Source organism: Melanerpes formicivorus, unplaced genomic scaffold, assembly GCF_026170545.1.
Source record: "Melanerpes formicivorus ecotype bairdi unplaced genomic scaffold, bMelFor1.0.p_v2 SCAF_120, whole genome shotgun sequence".
In the NCBI taxonomy this organism is placed as follows: domain Eukaryota; kingdom Metazoa; phylum Chordata; class Aves; order Piciformes; family Picidae; genus Melanerpes; species Melanerpes formicivorus.
The window spans coordinates 1,356,932-1,381,288 of NW_027142472.1; the positions used below are offsets into that span (position 1 = coordinate 1,356,932).

Consider the following 24,357-nt stretch of genomic DNA (forward strand, 5'->3'; position numbering starts at 1 on the left):
ATTTATTTCACCTACATAAATCATAAGAATCAAGGTGTGGATGGATGAAGTATGGATGGCATCAAGTACATGCTATTGCCCCTACTGCTGGTCTACCCTGTATTTATGTCCCAGTCACTCCACACTGCTGGAGAAATAAGCCCAAGGCAGGTTCTTACATATTCAGGTGGAGGTACTGCTATGATACCTTTTTTGGTGCTCTATCATGAACTCCCAAGCACACTTTATTTAAATTCTGTATTTCAGTAGAGGTGGTTTTCTTGTGTGGTTGTGTTTGGTTTCCATTTTCTTCCTTTGTTGTTTTTATGTGTGTGTCGTTTGGTTTGCTTTGTGGGTTTTTTTAGTGCAAGGGACAGTATATCAGTAAACAAGATAGTCAAATGCTTAATAGCATGACATTTTAAAAAGTAGAATGAGTTTCTTTGTATTCTCTCTACAAATATGTTTTCCAAAGGATTTTCTCTGGTTCACCTTCATTATATTCTGTGTATTCTATTTGCCTTTCAAGGCAACAGTTCAGTTCCTGCAGGGCTACTTTTAAAAGGCTGTCATTATTTAGAATGGATCATTTAATTAAGCTACCACAGGGTCTGTAAGTAAAATTAATCAGTGTAGGTATATTGTTTGTATGAGTCACAATTACTAGGCAAATAGGTTACTGCCCAATAGAGTTGTTGTAATCCGACTGTACATAGCCTCGTAGAATTTAGGGGCAAGCTTTGTTTACCCTTAATTATACCTAATGCCATTTACTTCAGCTATGCTGTAGCCTTTTGTTGTTGCTAATTAATTTATGTAGTTGGCAAAATACTTTATTTTAATAGCAGTGTGTGACACTATCTGAGATGAAACTGTCTGTCCTATGACTGGAGGGAATAATTACAAGGAAAATATCTCAATTAAAATGAGCTTTATTAAACTGTATTTGTATCATGAACATGGTTACCAAAACTTCCAGAGATCTGATCTGTATTCTCTGCCTTGGGGTACTTACTTAATAGAAGTTAATAGAACATCCTCAGTGACTCATACATTATGTAGCAATTGAATCATCAGGAAAACAAAGAATATTGATCCTTCATGTCATGATCTAAACCCAGGTACTTGGAGGACAGATTCTAAAAAAATATTATGTCTCATTTGATATGGTAAAAAGAGATTTGTTATCCTGCCATAAAGAAAAACTGATACATAGTCAGACACATAGAAAGGATCTTCCAGCAATTCATATGGAGACCTTAGCTGTGGTAGACTAGAACTCAGTTTAGCTGCTGCTTTGAAATTAGCTAGAGATGCTCTCTAAGACAATCTAGTTTTAGTGTACTGATTTTAATATAGCAAAGAATACAACCTCAAGATGCAAAGCAGTGGTAGAGCAGACACTTAAGCTATTAATGCAGTTATTTTTCTGAAATATGACTTTGAGCTGTAAGAAATGTTGCACCTTCTGTTCTTTAATTAGATTTCCCACAGCAGCCAACAGGCCTTTTGTCTTGTCTCACCCTATGCCATGTGTGTAGAGGTTTATGTATCTTGTTGTCTTCTTTCTAAATCCATACTCTTCCTGTTGGATACTTGTGTTGGACCAGGCCAACCTGGCTGTGGATTCTTGGATGAGTTTAAGATCAGAATTTCTTGAATGGTGTGCTAACACATTGTATGGCCACAACTCTGAAATCCTAAGCAGACTTGCAAGAGGCAGAGGTGGCAACATTTTCAACAGTCTCATATTGGTTGTCTTCTGCATTAGGAAAGCTCTGTGTCACCTGCTTTACCCCAAAATTATCTCAGTACAGGCAGTCTATGCATGCTTACTGCAGCAACCAGCAAGCTTTTCCAGCAAAACCAGCTGCTGTGCAGAATGGTCAAAGATTTAATGGTAGTAAGAGTTTTAGCAATGTAGTGATTCACTGAAAGTCTTGTACTGCTGGAAATTACAGTGCAAAATAATTAGGGAATTAAGATTATAGACCTGAAGAGCTTAACACGCTGGATTTATGCAGCTGTATATGAGAACTGCTTTGTGTGGTTGAATAGAATGGAACAAAACCCATAAATTAACAAGACATCATTCAATCTTCAGCATGAGTTTCTTTGAGTTTGAAAGTTAACATCAGCCTCTGGATATTGTGCATGTATTTATCCTATTACTGATAATGTTTAGTTCTGTGTGTCACATCTTTTCTTGTGAGAGCGTGAAGCCCCTAGGCTTTTGGTTAATAAAGGCATGTATGCTGGAGTGAAAAATGACAACATGGTAAGTATCCTTCAGACTCAATCATCTACAATTTGCAAGCTCAGCAAAAGAAATCTGTTCAGATGTCTGAAATTCATATAACTACGTGCACTATGGTGAAAACAAATACATTTTTTTGACAGTTCCAAATGGAATCTACATTTTACACAATTTATGGCTATGAGGAAGCTTCAGAACATTTCAGTAATGTCTGGTAAGTGTCTATCTAGTTTTGCTTTTCAGGTTTAATGATTTATCACTTGAAATGGTTTGCTGAATTGCACCAAATGAAAACCTTCATGGTTTAGATCTTATTAGTGTTGGCACTAGCCAAATGTTGGTAATTACAGCTGGAGGTGAATAATTGAAGGAGCTGATTTGCCAGTGAAGTTTTCTGATAAATCAAATAGGCTCGTCCTGATACATGAAATTCTAGGTGGCTTTTCTGACAGGCATGCATAAACTTTGAAGCCTAAGGAACGTACACTAAGTTATTCTTTGTGTTGCAACAGGTATGTCATATAAATTGATAAAATTCAAAATGGTTATCTGCAATACAGAGTATTTTCAGGAAATAATTCATTTTTATGCATAGACTAAAAGTCAAGAAACGTTGTGGTGCTGTTTTCCAAAAGTACAGTTTTGTTGGCATTATATGAGGTGCTTCAATCTTCTGACTAGGGATTTATCACAAAATAACAGTATACTTAGGGGAAAAGTGACATATTACACTGGAAGAAAAAGCCTGTACTTACAGCAAGTAAACTGTATATGACTAAGAGAAAATACCCATTTTACTTGACAACTTATATTTTCAGTCCCTACGCTATTTATGGTGAAAGCATCTCTGGTTTTTACAATATTACTGTATTTGGGGATGTTACACCATTCACATCAATAATATTTTTGGTTTCTTATACTGCTTTACATCCATGGGAAGCCAGAAGTCCTTTTCAATTATTTATAATATTTACTTAATAAAACAAATAGTTTACAGTGGATCTTTAAAAGCTGTATTTCAGAAAGCTTAGCAGCTGACTTTACCTAAAAAAAACCCACCCCAACAGTTGGATACCTAAAGCCACTGCTGCATTTAAACAGGCATTTTAAAGAGTTCATAAAATATCATTTCCCCTTACTCTGCTCAGGTACTTTGCTGGAATTACATGAGATTTGAGTCCACTTTTTAATAGTTTCCATAAAATACTTTAACAAAAGCATCTCTAGAAGTTTGTATGTACACCTGTGGTGGATGCAGAAAGCATCCATGCTTTGCTGGTGACAACACTTATGTGGAAGTAGTGGACAGCTTGCTTGACAGAACTGAAAGGCATGGATGAGTACTCACTCCATCCTGTAGCCACAGCCAGGACATGGTGCTCTGTGGATATTCTTTTGCTCTGTTTTGACTCAGCTTCTGAGGCCTCCTGGCACAATGTTGTGTTCTGAGGACTTAATAGATTCTCATTATGGTGCAGTCAGGCATACAGTATCAGTGGCCAAATACCAATTTAGGAAACCAAATCTTAATACATGTCTTTTTTTCTTTCTTTTTTTACCATGAAACAGTATCCTGCTAGTGAAAATCTCAATGTGTAGTTGTTGTAGTGTAGATCACTGAACCAAAGCAAGCCTCCAAAAGCCTTGGGTAAAATTATCTCTATTTAAGAGATTGAGTTATGACAGAGGTTTGAAAATAATATTATAAATTCAGATTTCTGCTAGAAAAAGATGAATATTTTGAGTAACACTCAGATCATGCTTTTAATACATTGATCACATATATTAACTGCTCCCTCTGTGCCTGAATTTTAACAAAATCCTTGTGCAAAGCAATGTTCAGAACCTGGAAAAGAAGAAAGTCCTGCCATTCCTTAAAATTAAGAGCTGAGGATTTCACAACAAAAGAGACTTCCAAATCTGGCCCTTTTTGTACTGTTTTATTAGCACACTAAATCTTTTCCTGCTTCAGTTACCTAACATGTGAAAACCACGCTTATGAATGTGTACTTAACGGAATGGGTGACTTTGTGTTCAACACACTGGTGCTGATTCCCATGTTAGAACTGGATATTAAATGAAAACAGCCCATGGTATTTTCTGGTTTGACCTTGTGATTTTTCTATATGGCAGAGGGCTGGATGCTTATCAGTAATTTTGCCATGATTCAAGAAGCTTATTTCAAACTCAGACAAAACCACACACACAAACCATAAGCACACAAAAAAACCCAAACCACAAATAGATAAGCAAAACAAACCATAACCCAACTGTTTAAGATAAAAGAATAAATTATAAGATAAAAGAATAAATTATAAGTAAATTATTCCATGCAATTATTTGTTATATTGTTTAGTATTTCCTGTGGAAATTCTTAAATTAGAATTTACTGAATTTAACTTAGAAGGATCTAAAGCTAGAACTCCAGTTGTAGTTTTATAGTGATTTTTTTTAGCTTGCCTGTTTTACTGTTAGCTCATGTTCTCCTTCGCTAGATTGAAAGATCTAAGTAGGAATTTACAGAACAGCTATCCTCTTAACTTGAAGACCACCGTGATTTCCAGAGTTCAGCTCATTCTTGAAGCATGTTTCTAAAAACCTCTTCAATTTCTGTTTTGCTCTTCCTGAAGTGTAGACAGCAGGAATGCAGACAGCAGTTTTTTCATCAGCGCTGTACAGAGTGTTTTGCTTGTATACCTCGAAAACATTAGGGTCACAAGGTGATAGTGGAAATTCACAGCAGTTCTTTATGAAGGTATTATTTTCTAAAATGCTCTCTCTTAACATGACAAGACCTACACGAATTTCCTGTGTTGCCTAAAATTAAATGTGCACTCACGCATTTCCCTAAGATGTGCAATAGATTTAGCAGCATAATAAAAAGCCGTCAGTTACCGCACCTTACCATCTTAGGCAGGGTTTTATGCAAGGAATGAAAGAACTGTGCTTTCAGGGCCATCAAAGGGAAAGAGACTAGTAAAAGGAAGGTTATGGAAGAAGGAAAAAGTGTGCTTAGTACCTCAAAGATGTGTTTTCTTGTTGTTTTCTTTCTACTGCTGTGGTGGTGGTATTTTTCCCTTAGATCTCCTTAGATCGAATAGCTGACTGTGGAGGGAATAGCATTGTGTCCTCAGCATCACTATGGAAATAAAAAGAATCAAGAAAATATTTTCCCCAGGCTAAAAAAATATAATAAAAAAATAAAGGTAAGTGCATCAGTTTTTCACTTAAAACCCAAAATCTATTAGCTTCAACCAGTTGCTGCAGGAGGCAACTTCAGCACAATTGACTTAATGCTGTATTAACAGGTTTTGCAATCTACAGCATGAACATAAATAGTTTTTACTATATAGAAGCACACATAGTTTGATATTGGAAAATAGCATGTGCTCCTAAGTTAACTACCAGGTAGAGCCAAAGGTAATTGCAGGGATGATAAGATTCATAGAAAGAAATGTTCATGCTGTAGACTATAGTACAAGCATTTGCTCTTCTAGAAAGACCATTGAGGTGGTCATGCTGAAATCAGCTGCTGTGGGAGCACAAAACCTAATATTCCTCGTGTACAGATTGAACTGCATGCAATTCTCAAGCAGTTCAAATGCAGCTGCTAAATTAGGGTTCTATTACATGACCAGTTTTGGGATGTGCTTCCTCGAGGACACTGATCTAAATTCAGGCTGTGGAGACAGAGACCATGTGCTGCTGTCCTCAACTGCTATGACTCTCATCATCATCCCTGTTATGTGGCACAATGACAAATGGCTTGGAAGCTAGGTTGGAGTTCAGTCATTAACTGCTTTCAAAGTTTCCTCTCGGCTCCCTCCCACGTGTGTATGAAGATCCTGATAGAATAAAGGAAGGTTGAACACCCTGTAAGGGACGGAAGAAAGAAAGGGCTCACGTTGTTCTGCCAAGTTGTTGTGGGGTGTTTGTTTTTTGGTTTTAAGTTCTTGATGAGTTATTGAACTGTTTTTTCCAGTCATTTCCTGTGACAGTATAAGTTACTCGTACAAATGTGCAGCATTCCAGCATTTAATAGATTGTATTGTATTACAGTGAAGATCTTTGATATTAAAAAGTGTATCTCAAATGATAGGGCAACTTAGTGACATAGAAAATTTCTTTATGTATACAAATGGAAAACACAAGTGTAGAAGTAACATTTAATTACAGCATTCTGAAATGGGAAAAAAAAGGTACAACAGCTAAATTCAATGATATGTTTGTAAGATAATGTTACTCCTAAGCTGACCATGAAAAGTTTGCAATATTAGACACTTCCTCTATTGTCAAATAGTTTGAATGGAATAGCTGAGTTAAGCTGAGACTCTTGAGAAATTCAGAGAGTAACTGACTAATGTTATTTCACTTACACATGCACACTACCAGACAGGTAGCCAGATACAATGTTCTTCAAAAAAAGCTTGTCTGGCTGAAAAAAATTTGCTCTTAATCTGCCTTCTTTTGTATTCCTGATTCTTCCTGAAATTTTGTAGTTCTACAAACTAAAATACACACATCTTAAGATGCATGAACTGCAGCGGAGGAGTACTGATGCAGTCAAATTGTACTTCTTGTTTAAAGAATTAAGTATCTGATCAGTATGGTTATTGTCTTCCAGTTATTTGTTCAGTAACTGGAATTACAAAATCCTCATCATAAAGAATACAACAATCAAAAAAAAAAAGGGCAAATCTATTTTAAGATTTAAGATGCTTTACCTACTATGGGGGAAAATGGCTGTTATTTTCCACCCTAGTATAAAATATCCATCCTGATATAAAATATCCATCTATTTGCTTACTACTTAGAAAAGTACTGTTTGCTTTTGTTAATTTCTTAATTTGACTTACAGATAATGTGCTACTGCTGTGGAATTCTAAAGAAAATAGACACAGAATTCTTTGATCATGAGTCTCCAAATGATCTTTCACCTTTAAAGGTAAGGCAGCTGGAATAGGATTATCTCCACTAACATTTTCTCACATACAGGAATTAGTTCAGGTTGAAGAAGCCTGTATATTCACAGTTATGAAAGGACCATTCTGATAATCTAATGTGACTCCTTAGCATAGTCCAACAATTTCTTCAACACACCAGTAGCAGGTGGCTGAGCTATGACATTATTTAAAGTACTTATCTAATGTGTGGGATCAGAAAGACAGGATCTGTTCAAATCTGAACAAATAAAGTATGCAGTAGTAAATCCTGTGTTTTTCATTAATACTTAGTCCTAAATCCAAATAGTTTGCAGCATTCCACAAACACTCAAAAGCCCTGTAGCATCAGAATATCTTGCCTTTGCAGGAGTTGTTCTTGAATGATTTGTTGGTGTAAATAATTTCTAGTTCCAGCAGCATGTACCATGGAAATAATAATAAAAAAAAAGTCTGGAAGATACTGCTTGGCCTTTCTGTGAGGTGTTTTGTCAGCTGGGTGAGAAATGGCTAATTTTTGATGACCTGCCAGAAGGCTATCCAAGATTGCATGAAGTGACTTCAAGGTCAAGCTTGTAGGTAGAGTAAAAGAAGAAGAGGAGAAAGGCAAAAAAAAATAAATCCCTCAACAATGAGAAGTGTCCAGACAAAAGATGATAAAGGTCATAAATCAGACATCACCATCACCCTTAAGTCAGCAGCTGTCAAAAAAATTTCCCTATGCCAGAAACATCCTCTGCTTTTGTCAGTGCCCTCTGTGCGTGGGCCAAATACATAGCAGAGAAAGGAGCAACCAGAAGCCTGAGAGACTCAAAACAGAAGCTGTGAGAAACAAGGCATGATTTTGCCCATGGAACTTACCAAGAATGTACTTTAAAGCTATCCAGGTAAGACTGCCTGCACTTTCCTAATAAAAATAGCTTTCTTTTAAAAATAATCATCTGATAACATTGATGTATTTTTTTTTCAGGATGCCCCATATCATCCTTTTAAGTGGAGTTTTCTGTGATTTCAGGAGCAGCAGAGCATTGGTAAAGTTAATACCCTTCCTTTCAATGCTAAAAAGAACAGGGAATGGTAAGTGGATCTGGGGTACATCATATTTGTGTCTTCTAGAAAATTATAACAATTCTTTGGTTTAATCTCTCCCAGGGAAACACAAAGCAACCTGTGTGTCTTTAGGTTTGTTTTGGGATATTGAGTAAAGGATAGCCATATCTATCTGTATTTTAATTTGTTTTACCTGTGGGGGGGTGTGCACCTTTCCTGCTGCTTATGGCTAAGAATTGGCTGAACAAAATGCCATTGAGAAGAGTGAACCACTGGACCTAAAATGTAGAACAATTGACTTAGCAAAAGCACAGTGATTATGATTCCCAGCTGCCCAAAAATAAAGTGGTTTGTATGAATAGCAACTTTCCTATGAAAAGCTTGGAGGGGTTATGTTACCACTGCAGTCTTCGTCTTGCTTCTGTAAGTAGATCTCCTGCAAAATACTGCCCATTACTGCTTCTGCAGCTTGCTGCTTCCAGTCCCATTCTCTTGTTAGTCTTTTCCTTCTGAGTTTTTAGTGCATATAGAAAGGTGTCGAGTTAGAGGCTGCTGCTTGCTGGCTGTCATCTGAGTGAGCTTCACAGATCATTCCTCTTCTTCACAGCTGAAGATCTGTGAGAAGATTCAAGAGACTACTGACATCCTTTCAATTTTCCTTAGTCTCAACAGGGTTTTCTCTTGTTGCTTCTTAAGTTCAGCAGAGCAAGGAAAGAATGGGAAGCACACTGTGCACTTGAAGTCACAAGACATGTGGAAGGGAGGAGAAGAAAGTTGTAGGAAGCACACTTCAGAGACACTGCTACAACGCAAGAGAGATACATCCAAACGTTTAAATCGTGTCTAACTGGTGAGCTACTGCTGCCCTGTTGTGTCTTTCTCCTCATAGCAGTTTTGTTCTTTTCATCCACAATGTCTTTGAAGCACTGACTCTCCTCCACTTGAGAGTGTACTATGCTGTCTTCACTAAGTCCTGACTATAACTACAAGTCAAGTTTTGCAGGAGTTCTGTGGAACTGGAAGAAAGCATCTGCTCTTTATTTAGATACTAGGAGCAGGGCAGCTTGTAAGCGTCTGAATAGAACAAAATCTTCTACCAAAATACATTATGGGGAAAACTACATTCCCCACCCCCCAGTTAATTATGCTCTTTTTCTGACAGTCTTGCTTCTTTCCAAAATAGAAATTTTACTAGTGGAAGTCAAAGATAATACCCACACTGCATAATTTTGCCATTTAAAAGAAGATTGCTAAAATAACCTTTCTAACATTATTAAAAGACAAGGACTTATTTTATATCTGCTGTAATCCTATTGACTTCTTTTTATTCATGCACATTTTCCTCCTAATGGTGAATTCACTTTGGAAACATATTTTTCCCAAGTGTAAGTGAAGGCAACTTCACTGAAATTGGCCATAAAGGAGTTATGAGTAATTTGCATTAAAAGATGATGTATCTCTGAATCAAAGCCCTTGAGCTATTTGGAAAGATTATTATCACCCTCAGTGTGTTTGGGCTAGGCCCTTTGTCAGTAACTGAAGGTAAATCTCCTTCTGACTTTTCATTGCAGTAGCAAGCAAAATCCTCTCCCTTACTACGTAGGAGCCTCCCATTATAATAGGATAGAGCAGCCAGGCAGGATACGGTAACGTAACTTACTCAAGTTCAGTAATCATTTATTTATTATGCTCTAAGTATTTACAGAAGCTGTATCTGATTTATATAAATCTCCAAATGTACACTCCTTTATGAGATTTTGCTGGTTGTAAATTCCATATTCCTCTCATTGTGTTTTCATTTTTAATTTACTACATTCCCCCACAGGCTTTCCTTTAACTAGTTTGCTTGTTGTAAATTCAGCAGTGATATTCTTTAAATAAACAGAAGCACAGAACTTAATTTCCTGGTAACACTGTTTAGAAAATGGATCAGAGTAAGGCCCCAAAGCTATTCTGATGATGAATTAATTATAAGATTCCAGGAAAAACACAACATTGACATTTTACAAGTTTTGGCATGCTGCCTTGTATAATGGTGCACACTTAATATAGTTGTTTTGATACTTATAGTATAAATAAAGGCTTAACTCTCTAAGAATGAAAAGTATTTCAGCATAATGTAAACTTAAATTTTAACCTCCTATATTTAACTTTCCATTTAAATTATGGAAATCTGTCTCTTTATTATGCAAAGTGAACAAAAGATTGTATCTTCAAATGCTGAGCCCATGTTAAAATATCTTGACTAGTCTTTTCTCTTGTGTATAAACTTTCAGCAGCTTTTACTTTAGTAGTAAAATTTTCCTGGTCTTTTATGGTTAGAACAATGAAGAAGAAAAAGCATACAGTAGTATATGATTTTTTTCTTCTGTTTCAGTAACAGTTTGTTCCTTTTCTGCTTTACATTTATGCATTTTGAAGTAGTCTGTTACATTCATATACTTCAGTGTCTTCAGCTGAGAGACTTTTTATTGTTTAAAACTCTCAAAAATTCCTGTAAAACCAAGCTCTATTAATCCTCTTTTGCAGTTTGGGAACGGAGCCAAAGGTGCCCAAACCCAGAATACCCACAGGGATGCACTTCTTAATGCAATTAATAGAAATTAGATCTCTAATACACCTTTCAATATTTCACCTAAAGAAATAAAGCTGCTGATAGTTCCTGGCAGGAAAGAGAACAAACAAACAAACAAAAAATGCAGATGAGAACTGCATGTAATGAAAGTAAAGCCCTTTAGTGCTTTTAGAATTGTTACTAGCTGCCCAAGTTCCTTTGAGAAATCTTCACCACTAAAGATGCAGATCCTCAGCTACATTTTTGAAGTGCCTCCCTCCAGACCTCTCACTGTAGGCAAATTACTTGACCATAGTACTGAAAAAAATAAGTTTCTAGTCCTGTGTTCGGAACACTTGGACTTGGGAACTCCTGTGTTCTGTGCAGGCGGACACAGGCACCTCAGTTCTTCAGTGTGCCTTGCCCTAACCAACTGAGGACTGACAGCTGCTGCACTCCCTCCTCGCCCCGTGGGTACCATCTTGTAGGACCACTGCCTGGGGGGCTACTGGGCACCTACCCACTGGTTGTTGTGTTTGCTTGGTTAATCCTAGTTTGGTTGTTTGTGCACGATTTGTGTCATCCATAGCCTAAACCCTTGACTTGTACAGTGGCTGACAGAGGAATCCTGGCCTTGTTAAGTTCTTTGGGAGATAAGGGAACTGAGTCATTAAAGTGTGACTGTGTAACACCTGTGTGATCCTCACATATTCAGCACCACAGGCTGTGTAAGTAACTCAATATTCTGGTCTTTCTGCACCTTGCCCTGGCCAAGGAAGCTCTGTAGACTGCAAGTAATAAAAATGGATTTTCTAAATTGTTTCATAATCTCATAAAATCCAAATGATGTTGTGACAAGGGTTTTAATTAGTTCTTGTTCTAATTTGTCTGCTTTTTCTGACTCTGATATTACTTAGCCTTGGAAATGACCTTGATTCTGATGATACTCATTTTCAGACCCAGGGCTTCCTGCACAAAGCCAAAATATTACATTATACACTGAGTTGTTACACAAATTATCTGAAGGAAGGACCTCTTTCCAGCAAAAGACATTGATTATGGTAGCTTGTGCATGAATTAGTAATTGACTTTTCTTCTCCTATTTGTATGCTGGACAGCTTGGACCGTTACTTAAGTCAGAGTAGTTGAAACTGACATAGGCCAAGGGTGCAGTTATTTTTGCCTTCTTGGCAATGGGCTGTTTGTAACATTATCTCAGAGTTCACTATGAATTTCTGAAGTTCTTTTTACCCATGTTATCAGTAGGATAGCTTGGCAGGAACTGCCTATTTGGCTTCAAAATTTGAATCCAGTAATATTATGTTAATTGCAGGTTTCTCTGATGAATGTGTTAGATACAATGTTTCATAACCATACTATTGCACTTTTGATGATGGTGTAAATAAGACTCAATAGCACATTCACACAGCAAGAATTTCCTGAGCCACAGTTAACCTTCCAAGAAGCAAATATAAGAAATTGAGATTTTTTTTTTCCTCACTTACAATTGTATGCCTGTTAAACACTCATTAAATGTTTAATCTTTTTCTGTCCTATGGGCTTTGAATCCAACCACTCCATCACCATTTCAAGCATTTATTCTGGTGGCAGTTGCGTAAACTGACTGCAACATCTTCTTGTTCACTCACCTTCTTCTGTCTCCTTGCCATAGTTCTCAAAATCTTACACATTTCCATATTCTTTCAATGTCTAATGTTTCTCACTACTCTTTATCAATAACAGTCTGGGAGGGAATGCTGCTTCTTAATGAGCTCAAGGAGCAGGCATATTTTTATCATTTTAATAGTCTCAATATTTACATTTTTTTAAAGCATGCATCCTGTCTCCTTCATGTCTTAGGTTTCTCATGATACTCCTTTTTCCTTCCATGCCATGACCTGATACCTCACAGTATTATTGGCTTTGGTCTAGGAGAAAATGGAGAGTCTTCTGATTAAATGACTACCTGTACTCTGGAGTTCTGGATGTGTTTCCATCCTATATTATATGAGGAAGCATATTAGGATTGCTGAGGTACCGGTGAGCAAACATCACTTTCTCTTCTATATTTATAATTGGCCTGCATGCTGAATATATACTTTGAGTGCAAAAGTGATGTTGTTATTAGATTATTTTTTTTAAGGTTTCATCATTCTTTTTTAAAGAAATTATTATTAAGAAGATATCAGTGTATTTCTGTTAATTCAAACCAATATTGCACCTCTGTCATACAGCTATTAGTTCTAGTAAAAGAATATAAAAGAAACAGCTCTAGGGGTCTGGGCAGTACATTTATTTCTCAGTCTAAGCTCTCAGCATGTTGCATTTACACAAGAGAAAACCCTTCAATTATAAGATCCTTAATTTACCCAGGAAATTTCATAAGGAAAATGATTAATTACTTTAAGCAATCAGTTTTACAGATAATCACAGTACTTTATTTAAACTGAAAAAGCAAAAGGGGATCTTATGAATAAAACATAAAGAAAAGGAAGAAGAAAAAAAAGGGGAAAAAAGCTTTTAGTTTAATAAATATGAAGCCAGCATTGAAATATCTTTTCAAATAGACAAATCTTGTTAAAATTACACTTCTTTCATATTAACTATTAATTATGAAATTATTTTGTGTTAATACAGTTGGAACATGGACTTTAGCACAAAGGGTGAGCAAAGTTAGCTGTTAGCTGTTTGGGTGGGTTGGATTGGTTGATGGGTTGGACACAATGATCTTGAAGGTCTCTTCCAACCTGGTTTGGTTTATCCTAATAAAGGTTTATTCTAATAAAGTTTCAGTTTAAATGGCCCACTGCTACAGATTATGGAATCTTTTTATCCAGTTCAGGTGAATCTAACAACCAGAAGCACGTGGAAATAGAAATCCAGTTCTGAAAAGGAGAAAAAAGGCTTCTCCTGATTACACATACTTGACATACATCCACTGACCTGTTGGGTTTTATGCTGTCCACAGCAGCAGTGGAAAAGATTTAAACTCCCTGAGGGAACGACAACTTTAAAGTGAGAGGTGTTAAGCTGCATCCACGGAACCAGGTAGCGGTTTGTGTAGCGCTCAAACCAGCACCTTCTTCAGCATTTGGATGCTAGAATAGGCTTAAATGAACAGACAGAGGAATACCTGCATTGGCTTTTCTTAGCTGTCAAGTTGTTCAAGAGCTTTGTGTTACGAACACAGCCCATAGATATCCAAGTAATTATGGTGTTGGATGGCAAATAGGCATCCTGCCTCAGAAGAGCTATTTAGTACTGAAGTGTTTAAATAGTAGCTCGGATGGACAGATAGCCTTCTGCTGTTATTTAACATTTGTTGTCTACATTGAAAATGTGACCATTGATAGGACTTCTTTCTGGAACTGTGGACTCTTAGGATATATTTTCTTTTCCTTTTAGTAAGAATTGCTTATTCTTCTAGCTTTTCCTAGAAGGAAATATACATATTTAGAACATTTCTTACCAGAATGGGTATCTCCTCTGAGGAATACTTTGGTACTTTGGTTTTCTGGTTTTGTATTGACTCAGCCCCTGAGGATAACATCTATTGGAACTGCAGCTTGAGTGGGTTCGTAGGCTCAATTTAAATGTCAGATTTGAGTGATGGGTTATGACAATGAAGAGATTGGCAAAAAATAAAAACCATGTGAAAACAATTAAACCTTTTCTTGTTAATGATTCCCTCAGTCCTTAAAAGGAAGAGAAAACTACCTGCATTATCTAAACAAAACAAAACAAAACAAACCCCAGACAACCAAAAGGAGAAGACACACACCTGATGATTTATGCACAATTGTGCATCTATCCATTAGTCTTTCCATTCTGGGAACATGTTAATAGAGAGCATGCTATTGATTTAACTTTTAGCATAGACACCATACCTAGCAGTCAATTGGTCTTTTGATGCTAGCTCTTCTTTCTATTTTGTTTTGAGAAATCCTTTATGCATGCTAGGGAGGAAGTGCTTGGTGAGTTAATATCTCTCTTGCTCCTAAGGGAAAGAAGGGTGTTTGCAAGGAGGTGGTCTGCAAAAACATTTTTGATGAGAGCTCTTAACCGTTGTTCAGCTTGTCCCTCAGCCTGTGACCTGGATTCAAATTACTTTTTCATTGTCTTTCCAGCACAAGTTCCTGTCTGTTACAGAGCTGCAGAAGAGCTGAAGTTGGAAGCATGCAACGCTCATTCCAGGTGTCTGAAAAAGGCTTCAGCTGTGTTCATCCTGATGAGGTAATCTGTACCAGATATGCACAGCAATGCCTTCCATATTTCTTGTCCTCCCACATTCTCTGGGGAGATGATATGGTATGGCTGAGCGTTGGCTTAACAGAGCCTGGTTCATGCTAGCTTCAGGCAGCCAAGTTCTGCTTTTACTCCTGTGCTCCATCTAGGATACCTACTGGGTGCACTTACTCTCCCAGCACTGCCTTAAGCCTTACCTCATCTAGACCAAGGGGTTTCCAGCTACCAGTTCTGCCTAGAGAGGCACTGTGAAGCAACAGATATACATATTACAATGTGTATATTAAATTCATAGTGAAAAGTTGATGAATGTGATGTTTTTTAAATGGGAAGTATGAAGCTTAGTGCTGCTCCGTGAGCTATCTTTGCTGAGATCTTGTTCTAGTTTTTGTTGCTGATGCTCTAAGGCTTTGTTTTATATTTAATTAAAGAAAACCACAGGAGTGACTCCTAATGATTCGATCCAGTGGTTTGGCACTCAGGTCTGGGAGATGCTGCTAAAAACAAAATGAGATGCTAGACAGCACAGGTTCTAAATTTCTATTTTGTATGTACCTTTTGTTGATGGAGGAAAGATAAGAAATGAACGACCTGAAGGCTTGGATACTAACATTTTAATTTAAAGAGCCTGCATACTGAGCGTAGTCTGAAACTGTACACACAGCTTTGTATGGTTTATGCATTAACACACCATCTGCTCTTTTGTAGAAGAAAAGGGTACAGGAAGCTTTTCTGTAGCAATTCTTTAAACAAAACAAGCTTTATATTGGCATAGCCCTTTGAGGAAAGATGCAGCATTAATTGCATAAAGCACCTTAGGCAATTACTGCTTCACAATTTTTTAAAGTCTTAGAACATTATTTGTTGCAAACCACAAAAGCCAAAGAGAATTACTGGGAGAAATGGAACTGCATGGCTGTCCATTATTAGGTTCAACCACTTTTTTTTTCCTTTGTGCCTGTTCCACAAAGTATAAAAGAGGTTTTCTTTTAACTTCTGTAAAAAACTGTTCTAGAAAGTTTCTTGGGGGAAAAAATAATGTGAGATAAATGTGCCAGAGGCTCTGAAGTTACTCTATTTAGTAATTCTATTTAGTGTACAAATCTAGTTCCTTGAATGTATTCTACCTGTAACCAATGAGATCCTCACAAAGGTCTACACTTCAGTTCCTTCAGTTTCATAAAACAGAGATTTTAAGAAGGCAGTTAAAAGAAAAAGACCTCTTACTGAATTATTTATAAATATATTCCTGTACATAATGAAACAAAACATACAAATTGGCTCAAAATTCAGGTTCACTGGGGTTATCTACAGAATAATAGTGTCATGTATTTGCATTTTTTAAATACCCTCAGGTTAAGGCCAAGATGCTATGTAAAATAAAGAGTAAATAAGCAAAACACTCATTTCCCCCATATTTAGTTACTAGAGGGCATGGAAAATGAAAAATGTGAGTTATGGATATTCACTCAAAGGTAATTAACTCTCTTCCAACATTTCCATCATTAAAAGCTTTAATATGGGATTGGATGTGGCACTTGGTGCCATGGTTTAGTAGTCATGAGGTCTTGGGTGACAGGTTGGACTTGATGATCTTTGAGGTCTTTTCCAGCCGTATTGATTCTATGATATTCTGAGAAGCCATGCCCAAGTGAGGACATTGTAGGAAGAGGAATGACTCCATGTGTCACCTTAGAACAGCAGAGGGCGTGTAACATTGTTTATTTTGAATACTAGAATTGGGAAGTTCCCAATTTCTATGTCAATATATGTGAATAAGACTGTTTTGATGATGTTCAGTGTTTCATTATCAACAAAATCTCAATTGTATCTTACGTGTAATAGTTTCCTGAAAGTGTTGATTTCCATTTGTAGTTTGCTGTAGCTAACATCAGGTGATTTTTTGTTCTAGCTTCAAAAGTTAACAGGGACAGTGACAGACCATCATAGTAAGTGAACAAGAGATGAGCACATTTATCATGTCCTGATGTATGGAGATGAAAGGGAGAAAAAAAGTAGAAATAAGTTACTGTGAAAAGGAGATATGAGGAGATTATGTGTCAAAAAAGAGAATGATCAATAAAGGTTTTTCTTAGGATGTTGTGAAACGTGGGCACACAAAGGAGAATGAATTAGAGATTCACTGGTAATTGGAACTGTTGATAAGAAACTGTCATTAAGGTCTAGAGTACAATCTGATAGCGGAGGAAGCTATTCATATAGCTCATTACACTCAGTTCATTGGCAAACAAAGTACTGATCCAGGGAACGGCTAAGAGGGTAGGCATGTCTCAGTCAAAAACAATAATGAAAAAAATAAAGAAGTGCTGTGTAAGGCCAATGAGGTAACAGTTCTGAGTGTGTACCATCAAAAACAAACATGCTTTTATCCACAGCAGAAAGGGGGGAAAGTCCTGCATACAACAAAACGTGCAGCAAGCAAGTTGTTGTTTGTCAGTCAAAATACAGTGGGGAAAAAATAGAGCACTTTCAAATGTTAAATTATATATGAAGATTTGTGTGAGACTACAGCAGCATGCTGGGCTACAAAATGCCAAGATTAAAATCAGGATGCTGTAACCTCAATTTGATTTCAGTGGAGCTATGATAGTTTACACAGTCTGTAGTCTGACATTTTGTGTGGTGGTCTGAAACCTACCCTGGAATTTCAGAAGAGCTTCTATAGGAACACAACATTTACCACTTTTATTCTCATGGCCCACAGAAAACATGCCTTTCATACAGCTGTGAAACTTAATGCTAACTGAAGATTTACCACTACCCCCCACACCTCTTTTGCATCACCTCTGCATTGTAAATACTGTAGAGGATAGTGTCTGGGAGGATACCAGAATAAGATTAAGTTGTGCAAATGCACTTTGCACGTTTGTGCTTTTGTCAATTACATGAGCCTAATCTGAAGATTTTAAATCCTTTAGCCTGGTGAAATGCCTGTAAGCAGAAAATTACTTCATCAAAACCTGGAGTTAAGGACCTCTTTCATGTCAGTACCTTTGATAAGACTCGATATTCATCTGGTAATGCAAACTAATGTGCCTCCACTATACTTTCCTAAACATCTTTGCAGAGAAGAGCTGGATTAGGCTGTACACCATTGCTGCTCCACCCCCACAATATGTCCCTCAGTAGCTGGTCTACAGTGAAGAGGCTGTAAGCTTTCCTGGCTCCTTGCTCTCTTTCCTTGCACTGTTTCTGTCCTCATTTCATGCTGGCTGACACCCAGCTCTCCCACTCCCATTGACAGTAATTCATTGAAAAGGATGTGTGAATGACTGGGAGATTGACTTCAGGGTGGGCCATGGTGTGCAGCAGAACTGCTATCTAGCTGGAGATGGTTAGCATGCAGAGAGGTGACCACAGGAAGAGGTGTACCAGGCTGATGTGATGGAAGTACATTTGGGTTCCTAACGGGTTCCCAATTGCAATGAGCTACAGAAACCCAAAATTCATAATGATTTTCTTCATGTATTTGGCTGAAGACAAGTGAAGAGTACCTTATTACTTTACATAGGTGTCTCTGAATCATTTAATATTAGTTTGTGTAAACACTGGGACAGCAGAGTTTAGAGCACAGTTTACTCTCTCTTGGTTTTCTGCAAGGTATCTATCATCATATCCTGCAGAGGGCTGCATATTAGATGGCTGGTTGAATCAGCAAGGATGAGGATTTTAGTACTGATTACTACACAGGTGTTCAGACTACAAATAGCATGTAATCCTATTTCTTGTGTTTAAGTACTAACCTTATTTGTGTTGAATGGTTGAAATCACATGCAGTACTATATTGCCATGGTTTAGTCATGAGGTCTGTGGTGACAGGTTGGACTCGATGATCTTTGAGGTCTCTTCCAACCTTGGTGATTCTGTGACTGATGGCAATCTCTTAGATTATATTTTATGTAAGGGGTTGTGCCTTAAAGGGGATGGTAAGGCATTTAAATTAGTCATGCCAGCCTGGATTAAGGCAGAGACCTACAAGGCTGCTCTAGAATTGGGCATCCAAAAGAAAACTCAAGACAATTTAAAGTAACTACAGCTCTTTTTTAGACTAGGTTGCTGGTTTTATTTATTCATTTACTTATTTTTAGTAACTATACACTAAAAAGTGTCCCTCCAGTGCTCTGAGGCCCTGTGACGTATTTGAAACAGGATAAAGGTGAATTACACAATGAATCACTTAACAGCAGCAGCATCATCAGATCTTTTAGGAGTTTGCTTCTCTGACTTTCAAAGTTTCTTAACAAAAAGATATCTGTTTGGACAAAAATTCTGTTACTGTTCATTGGCCTTATTCACCTTTGTACTGTTTGCACTTAAATTGCTATTTGGAAGTGAAGAAAACAACATTTAAAGCATGGGAGGTATTGCCATTGCTTTCCATTATGCTGTGGATGCTACCCAGTGTGTAAAAGTTATAAAGGAAATAATTATACAATTTATATTCTTTCTGGGTCCAAATTAGCAGGTGCTTTGAGGTAAAACATGGATGAATTTCCCATAACCAGACTGATGTAGCAAACAAGATAGCTCGAAAGCGCCTGCGGTTATCTTCAAATGAAGTTATATTAGAATTGTGTCCAATATTCTTTATTACAAGGTGAAGACACTCAGAGCAAATAGGAACTGATGGGTTTTTTCATTCTCTGTGGCCTTTGTTCCAAGCTTTGCTTTGTAATGTTATTTATACTTACTGTTTTGTTTTATAAAAATTAACTTTTGAGAGTGATGTTTTTTAAACTGCTTATAACCTTTTATTTCCTAACAAGAGTCTAGTCCACTTTTAAAGAATACAGGGACTGTGTGGTGGGGATTTTTAGCTCTGAGTACAGGGCACTGGATGCTCACCAAATACAATATGAAAGTGAACGTTAAGCATGCTGTTAATATCCGCATTTTCTACTGGAAATTAGCAGCCAATCAACATCCTGTGTGTGTCTTATGCATACTATGGTCTCTGTACAAAATTATTTTAAAATAGCACTTGGAAGTATTTAATATGTCTCTATTATTCTAGTCAAAGCTGGAATAAAGTAGACAGCTCTTCCTCAACCGTTTCAAGAATGAAGGAGGAAGGGGGAATGAAACAAAACTAGAAATGGGTGGATTCAGGCTGGGTGTTAGGAAGGTGGTCTTCACCATGATGGTGGTGAGACACTGGAGCAGGTTGCCCAGGGAGGTGGTGGAAGCCTCATCCCTGGAGGTTTTTAAGGCCCCTCTGGATGTGGCTCTGAGCAACCTGATCTAGTGTGAGATATTGGAACTAGATGATCCTTGGTGATAATCCATTCCAACCCTGATGATTGTATGATTCTGTGAACATGAGGGTACAGGAGCTTTTCTCTGAAAGTGTGCCCTGGTTTGAAGCCGGACAGATCCTCCCTTACACCCTGAGAGGGGCAAAATGATGACATTCACACAAATGGATTGCAGAAGTGATAGAAAGGTTAAATTGAAAGCAATAAGTGTTTTACAGAAACTACAAAGCATAGTGACAAAAGAATCCCAAAGTGTAGAGAGTCCCTTACAGCACACCCAAAGGCTTCCCAGCACTTCCCTTCTCCCTACCTGAGAGTCTACCCAAAACCCCCAGGGCTCTTTCTTCCCCCTCACTGCTAGGCTGGTCTCAGGCTAGACTGCCCTCCTCCTCCCCCCCAGTCTTCTCCTCCTGGCATTAGGCCTAGCCAGAAGCCTAAGAGGCCTTGAGATACTCCCCCAGCGTTACGTGATGAGGAGCGTCTCCCACAAGAGCAGAGAGGGAAGAAAGAGGAAGAGAATGACTTTGCAGCTGGATTTATAATGCACAGTATATTATGGGTATGAAATATGCTATTTCCTGTGTCCATCTATTGGGTTGGACCCTCTGGACACTGGAGGTGTAGCTTATATGGCAGTAACAGGAGGCACCCAGGCTAAACTGCCACAAAGTGGTAAAACCTGTTAGCAAAAAGAGTGCCGCTGACATGCCACACAATGTGGAGTAGTGATGAACTCTCCCCATTTGGATGTGTATATGAAAAATATCAGCCATCAAGCTGGTCACATTATCCAGTCTTACTGGTAAAAGGGGCTTAGCATCATAAAAGGCAGGGGAATAAGTTATTTTAGTAGTTCATGAACTATTTCTGTGTGAGTTAGCCTGGGACCAAAAGCAGTTCTTCACAGTTTCTAATAGCATCTGCCACTTTTATTCGTTTTGCTACTGACGGGGCAGCACAGCACTTTGGTTCACTGATTTTTAATTTATTTTTTTCTTGTTTGGATTTCTACATTTTTCTGTCTTTGAATGAAAACATAACCATTTTTTAAATACATCTGATTAGGCAGTATTTGTCATGCAGCATTTAGGAGAGCACCATCAGCTATTCTTTGTACAGCTGTCTGCCTCATTCATTCAAATTTGCATTTGTCTAATAGTAATGGGAGAGAGTCTGGGCTCTGTCTGCAAACTTCAGATAATCTTTTTATAAGTCTAGCAAATACAACATCAGCATTTCATCCAGTTTTTATAGGGGCTTTTTCTTTTATTTGTAAATCATGAAACTAATTTCATTTTGTTTCAAGTCATAGTAACTGCCATGCCCTATCCGCAATCTCAGTGCTGCCTAATATTCTTCCTTTCTGTGTATCTTGAGTGTTCATTTCATGGCTTAATGTATGTTTGAAAAGAGGAGGGATGAGGAGGAAAATCATTACTTATATAAAGAAGCCTTGGTACATTGAAAACAGAAATGAGTCATCTGGTTTTGTGGAATTCTATATCATTCCTGTGTGGAGTTACAGAGCACTTAAATGGGTATTAGATAACAGCATAACCTAAATACAAACACATAAACCTATAACTTGAGTCACTGTTTTCCATATTTTTCCAGAAATAACAATGATATCAGTGAAAGCACATCAGAAATATGCTCAATACTGTAAGCATCTTGAAGTACCAGTGGGGAAAAAAGATGATGTTGAATAAAACTTAAGAAGGTTGAAAATTCAAAACAATAAATCTCATGCTTCAAGGGAGGAAAATGAAGATCCAAATTAGAACTGTGGGTGTAGAATGATGACTGTGTCCTTTGCTTCTGCTTTGCCACAAAGTAAATGTGGTGAAAATGAAATTAACTCTGACACACCCAACTCTTAAATACAGGCTGGTGCAAAGTAGCCAATAGAATTAATTGAATCAGCAGTCTGTGCATTTAAAATTCTAGTTAGAGAAGCACTGAAGAAAACTGAGACACTAAATCTTGAACAGTAGCAGCAGCGTTAAAGAACAAGGTCAGTTTCTGACTGAAGTCCAAAAAGGCTTCATTATGTGTTTAATTTACTTATTTTGCAGGTGTTTTGTTACATTTATATACACTGTGCAAGAAAACTTCCAATTCCAATTTGTATAGCACTTGAAAGGCAGAGAATTTGTATTAGAAGAAGCTGGAGGTCATGATTCTATGGGTCTATGTTGAGATGCTTCAGTGATTGGCAGCAGCAAAACCCTCAAATGGATGTAAGATACCCATCCCTTCCCTTCCCCTAGCCTGTAATAGTCTTGTAAGCTATTTTGTTATTTCATCTTGTTCTGCTGTTCACAAACATGTAGTGTGAATCAGTCATGCCAAAATGAGAAGACAAATGTAGGTTGTAAAATGTGTACATAACATCATGGTATTTTTTTCCTACCTTGTCCATCTAGCTGCAGAAAAATGTCCTTGAACTGCCTAGTCAAAAAATAATAGATATGAGGATACACTGGGTCAGAATTAAAGTCATATAATAACCCAAGTTACATCTGACTACTTAAAAATAATATTTCAGTTACTTTGTTGCCTAGACAAAGACTCAAGCATGTCTTCACACTTTGTGTTGTGGTGACTACATGCTTTCTAAATTTTCATTACTTCAACTGTTCACACATTCTGTAAAGTTCCTGTTGAATCTTAATCTTTTTCTCACCTCACTTGATCTATTTTTGTAAAGTTATTTTCTCATAGATAAGATCTATTTCAATGCAAAGGAAAATTACTGCTAAGGATTGACTAAAAATCGTTCTTACTATGCCTGCTATGTTTGTCTGTTCATAGCCTTTCAAACAACAGGATACACTTGTAAAAGAATATACATGCTTCAGGAAAGTGGGAATGAGCAGAAGTCCTTCATATTTATTCCTTTTAAAGGTCTGATCTCCTTGTTAAGTTTCCTGTACAGTCTACCTGAAAATGTCTTGCCTTTCTAACACTGAAACAAAGGATGTTTGCATAGCTGTCTGAGCTGTTTAGTAATTCTTACCTTCCCTGTGAAATTAAGCTGATCTGATTTTGGTTGAAGAAGAGATTGAGTGTTTTCCTTACTCTGAGTGACGGTTTACTTGTTCCTTGCAGAGAGCCAGGCAGAGTGGTCAAAGGAGGAAGCAAGCTCAAAGCTGCACTGCTCACCACAGTTAATTTGGCTGCTCTGAGCAGATGCCAGTTTTTCCCCTCTGTTATTCATAGTTTCATAGTTTCATAGTTTCATTCAGGGTTGGAAGGGACCACAAGGATCATCTAGTTCCAACCCCCCTGCCATGGGCAGGGACACCCCACACTAGATCAGGCTGGACAGAGCCTCATCCAGCCTGCTCTTAAACACCCCCAGGGACGGGGCCTCGACCACCTCCCTGGACAACCCATTCCAGGGCTTCACCACTCTCATGGTGAAGAACCTCCTCCTCACATCCAGCCTGAATCTCCCCACCTCCAGCTTCATTCCATTCCCCCTAGTCCTATCACTACCTGATATCCTGAGAAGTCCTTCCCCTGCCTTCCTGTAGGCCCCCTTCAGATACTGGAAGGCGACAATTAGGTCACCTCGGAGCCTTCTCTTCTGCAGACTGTACAGCCCCAACTCCTTCAGTCTGTCCTCATAGGAGAGGTGCTCCAGCCCTCTGATCATCCTCGTGGCCCTTCTCTGGACACGTTCCAGCACCTCCACATCCCTCTTGTAATAGGGGCTCCAGAACTGGACACAGTACTCCAGGTGGGGTCTCACCAGGGCTGAGTAGAGGGGGAGGATCACCTCCCTCGACCTGCTAGCCACACTTCTCCTGATGCAGCCCAGGATCTGATTGGCTTTGCGGGCTGCAAGTGCACACTGAGAGCTCATGTTGAGCTTTTTGTCCACCAGCACCCCCAAGTCTCTCTCCTCAGGGCTATCCTCCAGCCAGTCACTGCCTAGCCTGTATTTGTGCCTGGGATTGCCTCGACCCAGATGCAGGACCCTGCACTTGCTCTTATTGAACTTCATGAGGTTGGCCTGTGCCCACCTCTCCAGCCTGTCAAGGTCCCTCT

General features: G+C 38.1%; 1 long non-coding RNA gene across 3 annotated transcripts; it reads left to right on the top strand.

Moving 5' to 3' along the window:
* The first annotated feature begins 1,483 nt into the window (after nt 1-1,483).
* Nucleotides 1,484-22,536, top strand: LOC137456269 (uncharacterized). Of its 3 annotated transcripts, XR_010991003.1 has the most exons (9): nt 1,484-2,450; nt 5,319-5,442; nt 7,095-7,181; nt 7,588-8,063; nt 8,147-8,253; nt 8,923-9,076; nt 12,713-12,820; nt 14,908-15,013; nt 22,377-22,536. It is a non-coding gene; the product is annotated as an uncharacterized lncRNA (long non-coding RNA). The 3 variants fall into 3 exon arrangements; XR_010991002.1 differs by lacking the exons at nt 14,908-15,013; nt 22,377-22,536 and adding an exon at nt 9,798-9,872 and having other exon boundaries at nt 12,641-12,722; XR_010991004.1 differs by lacking the exons at nt 14,908-15,013; nt 22,377-22,536 and adding an exon at nt 9,798-9,872 and having other exon boundaries at nt 8,192-8,253; nt 12,641-12,722.
* Nucleotides 22,537-24,357: the final 1,821 nt, after the last annotated feature.